Source organism: Cibotium barometz, chromosome 18 (genome assembly GCF_041138505.1).
Source record: "Cibotium barometz isolate CiBa-2024 chromosome 18, ASM4113850v1, whole genome shotgun sequence".
Taxonomy (NCBI): domain Eukaryota; kingdom Viridiplantae; phylum Streptophyta; class Polypodiopsida; order Cyatheales; family Cibotiaceae; genus Cibotium; species Cibotium barometz.
In genome coordinates this window covers 42,515,923-42,524,165 of record NC_141063.1, presented here as the reverse complement: position 1 = coordinate 42,524,165, position 8,243 = coordinate 42,515,923, and the positions used below count along the sequence as shown (strand labels likewise).

Below are 8,243 nucleotides of genomic sequence, written 5' to 3'. Positions count from 1 at the left end.
CTCCTATAGATTTTTCCTTCAACTGCATGGTTGGCCCTTGCTTTGCTGTTGGATTGCTATGTAAGGCTGAATATCTCATGATGAAAACGCCACACCTATTTATAGGGCCTTTTATGGTCCCTTTTATGGGTCTACTTGATTGACCACAGTTATCAAAGGATTAGCCGACATGCTCTTTGCTGCAGGCTGACTACTATCACCCAGCCAGCCCTGCATCCCAACCCACTGCCTTCTGCCTACTAGTCCACGCACAACCAGCATGTCCTCTCCAGCCTGGCCAACTAGGCTACTAGCACCCAACCTATTGCTAGCACCCATCATGTCCATTGTCTGGGGCAGCCAGTCCCTGATGGTGGCTGCCCGGCCGATCCGTAAGTGCATTCGATTACCCACCACTAAGACTGAAACGACACTACAAAGTAGACATGGGTGCAACACACAAGAAACTCCATTCCAGTCTCACCCATGAAATTGAAAGTCCAAAGCACTGGGAGACCATTTTGTGTCCTACTTTGAAGCTCCTCGCCTTGTAAGCACAGAAGCTTGTAAATGCATCTCCACAGAAGACACCTAATCAAGCACCTCCCGAGGAAGCACCTGCCATTAATGAGAATCCTCCTCTAGAAGCTCCAATTAAAACCTGTCATTGAGAACACCCCGAGAAATTCCTTTACAGAAGTTGCAAAAAAAAACATCCACTAGTGCATCTGCTCATATGGATGAATGAATCATAAAAGTAGACAACACTCCTTAGTACTGTTGAGTCAAACCTGTATCCACAAGTAACTCCTCAACACCCTATGCTCGGACCAATATCCACCGACTCCACGGAAATATCCATGTGCTACACCCAACCAGAATCTCTGGGTAATGTCAAAGGAGGCGAATCCGAGACACGAGAAAAACAGAGGAGGAGCTTTCCCATCGGAAACATGCCACATGCCCAAGACATGCAATGGCACTTCCAAACAAAACTTGGGAGAAAAACTCCTCCGCACATCCACCCAAGTCCACGGAATACATCCGAATCACCCATCCGAATGACGACTCCCATGCTGGGGCTCATGCCAGCCCGAGCATTCCTAAAACCACCAAAAGCAACCTTCCAAATGTTGCTCAATCACCATGCTTAGGCTGGTCCACCTCTTGCTTGTGGTGGCCTTCCTGCTTGGATTGGCGGGCAACAATGGATGCAGAGTTCGAGCTCCGTGGGTCCAAATTTCCCGCCCCGCAAGGCACCAACCTCTTGACGGAAAGCCAACATCTGCTCGACTTGCGTGCGGGCCTTAACAGCCATCTACTCTGTCAACATACGGGTCAAGGGGCAACCATCATCTGATCCTTCACACCTGTAAAGAGAAACAAATGGTACCGAGTAGTAAAAGAGACTTTCCCCAAACCCTTACATGTTCCCTTGGTTCCACCCTAGTCATGCAGGCAACATACATGGGATGCTGCAAAATAAATGTTCACAAGAACCTTGGGACAAACTAACACAAAATCGAACTTTCTTCAAACCCGGATGTGCTCTCTTGACTCTACGGGCTGCTTCCCTAGCCAAACAATCAACACACACAGATGGAATGGCGGGAACTTGCTAGGGTTTAAGCAATTGTAGACCAACAGAGTCTAAAGAGAGAATGGCAATGGAGGACTTACGCAAACACACACACACACACACAAGTATCTCCTCCGATATGGTGGCAAGCCAAGCTCAAGTTTACCACACACACACACACAAGTATCTCCTCCAATATGGTGTCAAGCCAAGCTCAAGTTTACAACAACAAACAATTTCGACGAGTGTATGGGAAAAAAATGATCAACAAACAGAGAGATGCCCCATGCTCATGTCCTTTGATTCCCTCGCAATTTCGCCTTCAGCTGCAGGCTTGGCCCTTGCTCTGACTGCTGCTTCACTGTTGCGTCCACCTCCTGATATTGAGAAGCTTCAAATGAGTGGAGAGATCTCACAGCCAATGAAGTGTGGGGCTAACTAACTAAGCAAGAAGGAGAACCTGGGGGGGACCAGGGATGAATCTGCCATGTGTGGTTGTGGTGGAAACCGATGATCCAAAGCCTCCTCCTTTATCCTGTAAGGAGAGCAAGAGAGGAATGTCAGGAAGAGAGAACACCATCCGGGGCAAAATCAAGAGCAGCAATGGTTCAGAACAAACATGTGGATGAGGTCCATGGAGTCCCCTGCGCGGTCCAGTGCTGCTAGCCGAGGTGGCTGTCCGTAACTGGCAGTAGGCAGATATGAGCAGGTAGGAAGTGTAAGATCACAGAACTCTAGACTAGAAAGGCAGAGGCTATTCATTCATGTCAAGTGCTCCTCCTGCTGACAGATCCCATGACGGATGCGTAATCCAACATTGCTGGGGCTCATGTCGCCTTTTGCCTCAACAACAGCAGCAGCATGGAAAGGGTGGTCTGGACTCTGTCTCCTTCTCCGACGTAGGGTATGCAAACAGCGGTCTGTCTCAGAGTATGCAAACAGCCGGTAGCCCAAATGGCCTGCTGCTGGCGCTGCGCGGTTTGGAGTTTGGTTTTGGGCGGGGGCCGCGCGAACGCGAGCCCCCGCTACCACAAATTATGACGTGCACTCTCCCCGTTGGGGAGATGCTAGGGTGCAGCCCGTCCGGGAGTGCAATGGAGAGGCCGACCCTAGGCCATCGGCCTTCCTGATCACCGATCGACCCCGCCCAGGTAAGTATACCTTCCAGCCGCGCGTGGACGCTCTTTAGTAGGCGCCTGTCAACCAGCCACGCCAACCTCTTATGGGACCTTTCCCACGACACGCGCAGCACTACCCTCAAAAAGAGTCGTACTTCCTTGAGGCTTGGAATAAGCTAAGCTCTCTCTACTACTACAAGTATCTTGTGGACATGCATGGGGGAAAAGACTTCCATACTCTACTACATGGTGTACGCAATCACCTGTACTGCTCTTATATGAGCCTCAAAGAGTACACTGCCTTTTATAGGCTTATCTTCTTTCACACATCACGTACCCTCCCTGGGGCAGTGACACAAGGCCACATCACCGCTTATCACACTCACACATAAAAACGGCCTCGCGTCTACAGTCATCAATTTTTTCTTCATCACATCGCGGCCATCAACCCTTACACAACACGAGAGAACGCATGCAGCATCATGTTCATCATGTGGTGCCTATGCGCACGGCCTCGTGGAAGCTACGAAGCCCTTCGCCTCCTCTTCCAAAGTCAGCTCCAAAGCTAAGGCCATCGCCACAAAAAGAGGACCACCCATGGGCAAAGTTATGTGTGCAGAGGGCTCTCTGCTAAATCTTTGTGCTGCTCAAGAAACCCTTCTTTGCACGGCGAGGGCAGAGAGGCAGCAAACTCGGGCAAGAAACCCTTCTTTACGAGCTTCTACTCCTACTTACATTGAAGTAGAAGCTGGAAACCCAAAGGGCATGTTCTCTCACATCACATACAATGGGACAATGACACATCACATACACTGGGATAATGACACATGGCTAAACATACGACATCACTGCTTATCACACTCACTCATAAAACGGCTATAAGAGCTCATTCACACACATAAACACACTAAGTTATCTAAGGGCTGTTTCACATACACATAAGACTCCGAATACCCAACAAACCCCCCTTCAGAGCAAAGGGGGTAAGACCCAACATGCAAAAGAAGTAGCTACCTTCTAGCTTCATCACAGGTTGCAAGGGAGTGATCTAGCCATTCGCAACTCCAGTGCCATGCCAATCCTCCAATCAACAAAGTGACCGAAGCAGCAAGTCTAGCTCTTCGTCACACCCGTCCCCCCCAAGCTCCTAACACGGATAAAAGATAACATGGAGCCTTTTATAAGTGAAGGCAGTACAAACATATAAAGGAATAACACACACATGATTATTTAACTCAGATTTCATGGGGGAGACTCCCCACGTAGAGAACCCGCGACACACACACACATAAAAACAAGTGGAATGCCCAACCATACACTGAGGGAGACTTGTGCTTACTGCAACTAACGGGCCAAGAAAACCTCCTTGTTGCAAATAGCACACTAAATGTCCTCGAACTCAAAGTTGTTCTTACACTGAGTTGGCTCGTGGTGGGCATGGCTTCTACAACAGCTCTAGATGCAGGCAAGGATCTAGTCACATTGTCTTCACTTTCTAAAAACCCTAAGATGAAAGCTTTAAGGCCTGTGTCAGGGTAGAGATATCTCACATCAAAAGCCTAGCTTCTAGTGCAGGCCAAAGTCATCATCTTTATCTGCAATATCACCCACTATCTTTAGACATCTTCATCTTCAATATCACCCATTGTTTCTAGACATCTTCATCTTCAATATCACCCACCGTCTCCAGACAAAAACTCTTGTAGCCTACATGTAGTCATTAGATTTTTCTTCATCATCATGATGAATCGACTCTTACATCAGATATCGCATGTTCATCATGTGATGCCTGCACACGGCCTCGCATATCAAATTTTTCTTCATCGTGGCCTTAAACTCTTACACCAGAGAACACATGTGGCATGTTCATCATACGGTGCCTGTGCATGTACCTGTGCCATACAGTGCCTGTGCAGTGCCCGTACATGCACCGCACATGTTCATCATCATGTGGAGCCTGTGCATGGTCTCACGGAAGGTTATAAAGCCATTCGCCTCTTGTGTTAAAAGTTAGCTCCAAAGCTAAGATCATCGCCTTGCTGAAAGAGATCTAGCTCCAAAGCTAAGACCATCACCTAGCCATGGGCAAAGTTATGTACAGAGGGCTATCTACTGACTCTTTGTGCTCAAGAAACCCATCTTTGCAGCGAGGATAGATAGGGTGGAGAAGCGGCAAACAGGGCAAAGAAGCGATGGTGCGGCAAAGAGGGTGAAGAAGCATGGCATGGTGGCACGGTGGGGAGCTGAGTAGAGGCGGTAGATCTCTCCACAATCGCATCAACCAAGTTTGGCAAGGTGAAATTTGTGAGCACGGCACTGTCGTTGGGCTGAGTAGCAATGGTGCACTGGCATTGCCCAAAATTGGTGATGGCCGGCGACTCTAGGTAGGCAACTCCTAGTGGCTCCGGGTTTTGAATCATTAGGCAATAACCTATGGGCAGTAACGAAATAAGCTAGTGGTAGCTAGCTTTGATACCATGTAGGGTAGATTAGGGGGGGCAAGCAGCTTTGGAGGATGAAAGATATCCATCTTGTATGGTAGTGCAGAGACACACATGTATATATATATATATATATATATATATATATATATATATATATATATATATATATATATATATATATATATATATACACACACACACACACACACACACACACATATATATATATATAGAGAGAGAGAGAGTGTGTGTGTTTTTGTTTGCCCTAATTTCTTTGTGGGTGAGCCTAAAGCGGTTCCTCTAGCTATGCTAAGCTTTGCTAGCATTCTACCCTCCTTTTAGAGCCATTTGTGTAGACAAATTTTCCATCTGGGCAGTGGAGAATTCGCGATCGCAGCCACACGTAGATTTACAGCATGCATAGTGTTTGTGTTTGCCCTAATTTCTCTGTGGGTGAGCCTGAAAGCCTAGCTTTGATACCATGTAGGGTAGATTAGGGGCAAGTAGCTTTGGAGGATGAAAGATATCCATGTTGTGGTGGTAGTGCAGAGACACAGATGTATATATATATATATATATATAGAGAGAGAGAGAGAGAGAGAGAGTGCTTTTGTTTGCCCTAATTTCTCTGTGGGTGAGCCTGAAGCGGTTCCTCTAGCTATGTTAAGCTTTGCTGGCATTCTACCCCCCTTTCAGAGCCATTCGTTGTTGCAGATAAATTTTCCATCTGGGCAGTGGAGAATTCACGATCGCAGTCGCGCGTAGATTTACAGCATGCATAGTGTTTGTGTTTGCCCTAATTTCTCTGTGGGTGAGCCTAAAGCGGTTCCAGTAGCTATGCTAGAGTTTTACCACTCTTGTGAAGCCATTCGTGTAGATAGATTTTCCATCCGGGCAGTGGATCTTCTCCTCTTTGTTTGCAAGGCTAAAACATAACTCTTCTTCTTCTTTTGGTGAAAGCATTGATTTTCAGTGTTGAGTACTGGAAATAAGTCAAGGAACCATAGATATGGATTTTGTAGAGGCATAGGTCTCAACAAAAGATGCAGAGAAGTTGAAGGGTGGAGGGCTAGAGCCTGAGCTTGAGCCTGAAGATTAGGCTAAAAGGCAGAGATTGATTAGAGGTGAATATTGAGGGAAGGAGGCTGGTCGGATGCTTTAGGATACCTTGCTTCTTGATGCACCTCAAGAAGAGAACCATGAGGTGGCTTTTGACTTTTGAGTTACATAAGCTAATCAAATTTTGCAGTCATATGTGATGGAAAATCATGTTAGGGCTACCAAGGCTCCAATAGAGGAAGTGGTAGATGCCCAAGTGGAAACATGGCGATTGTAGCACAAGTGGAATCCTTTCATATAAGAAGGCTGCAATTTTCTTTTTTACTAGACGAATTCCATTCTTCAATAGGATTATAAATTGATTACATGATTTATTAGATGGTAATTTTGTGGAGAAGATCTTCAACTTTCCCAGAGGATTCTATGAGGTTCTATTCTCATCCAAAGAAGTTTGAGATTTGGTTATGCAGAAAGTCCCGTTATTTCTAGATGGACAGTTGATGCATGTTGCACCCTGGCGCCCTATGGTAGGGTATAGAGATATGTTACGCCAGGCATGCCTCATTTGGGTTAAGGTTGTAGACTTTTTATCAACTATGTGGGAATTGTTACCATTGGCCATGTGGACTATTGGGGAGGTGTTGGTGGAGCCCATAATGTCATCCGAGAATAAAATCAGGGTTTGCATGTTGTGGGATACTGGGAAGCCCCGACCTCGATAATTGAGGTGATGCGTGAATGGATTTGACTCTTTGTATTTCGAATTAAAGTGTGGATCGTTTGCAAGCCATTTGCTTCCGTTGTGGGGAGATGGGTCACTTCATTTCAAAGTGTCCAAAGGAGGTGAATGCTCAGCCACAACCGAATGTGTCCTAGGGTCCGACTTATAAGGATAAATTAGCTCCTGTTTTGCCATCTGGTTTGAATATAGAGAAGATAAAAAAAAGTAGCAAAATAAAGTGAGCAAGTGGTAGATAAAGGTAAGTTTTGGCAGCTACTATAGAAGATAGACCTTGGCTTGCGGTGGCAAAGAGAGGCGCTCGTGAGACAACTACTTCTGGTGGTAATCAAAATGTGGGTGTTGGTCATGGTGCCTCTTCATCATTTCGTCCTGGTGCCACAAGATAGACTCAAGAGAAAGATAACCAAGGTAGGGTATCACACTCTTGGTATAATCTGAGACCTCAAGTTACGAAAGAAAATCAGGTAAATTTTCCTTATCTATTTGATAAAAAAGGGGATATGATCTCAGCATGGGACAAGAAGTATGCGGATGTCAAGTGGACATAGGATACATCACTAATGATGCCCATACTTTAGGTGAGAAAGAATGGGTGGATGTTTTGCTAGAGAGAGAAGATTGTTGAAGCCGTTATCCATTGCAAGTTTTCCTTCTTCACTGCCTTGTTATTAATCCAACCAATGTTAAACAAGACTCAAAAGAAACCGGGGCCATTATTTGGATTAGTAATAGTAGCAATTTTGTATGCCATACTGATGAATCTCTGCACCAATCACGCAAAATCTTATCCAACCTCTTAGAGTTTTTCACTTACATAATCAAAAGCTGATATTGCTATACATACCTTTTCCATTGCTCTTAAAGCAAGTGTGTTCTGCTTTTCATATTCTTCATCTCCAAGTACTTATTGATTAAGCACATAAGTTTTAGCCATTAAGTCCTCATGAAAATCTTTGGTTACACAAAGCAGAACAAGCTTGGTGAGTCACCTCGTCCTGAGCAACTAAACTCATACCTTGAAGAATAACTGGGCCATCATGCAAGCCAGATTGTTACACTAAGGCTTGACATGTGTATTTCTTATCTCTAGAATCATTTCTCTTTCAATTATTGATCGTGTCTTTGGTGGGAGAGCTACCATTATACTCTCTTTATTTGCTAATCCAAACTTTTGGAACATATAGATCTCATGCCTAAGAGTGGAAGGTGCATGAGTGCGAGTAACAGCTCTCCCTCTTGACCACGGGCCACATCCAAAAACTTGCACCTAAATCTTACGTATCTTGATATCTCATTTGCATAAGCTCCACACAATCCATTAA

The 8,243-nt window shown here is 45.5% G+C and overlaps 1 long non-coding RNA gene and 1 other non-coding gene across 2 annotated transcripts; both read right to left on the bottom strand.

The window, feature by feature from the left end:
- Nucleotides 1-623: 623 nt before the first annotated feature.
- Nucleotides 624-2,788, bottom strand: LOC147629366 (uncharacterized). The gene is made up of 3 exons (XR_015267938.1): nt 2,178-2,788; nt 2,019-2,093; nt 624-1,935 (listed from the first exon to the last, which is right to left on the bottom strand). It is a non-coding gene; the product is annotated as an uncharacterized LOC147629366 (long non-coding RNA).
- Nucleotides 2,556-2,717, bottom strand: LOC147629367 (U1 spliceosomal RNA). The gene has a single exon (XR_015268018.1). It is a non-coding gene; the product is annotated as a U1 spliceosomal RNA (small nuclear RNA).
- Nucleotides 2,789-8,243: the final 5,455 nt, after the last annotated feature.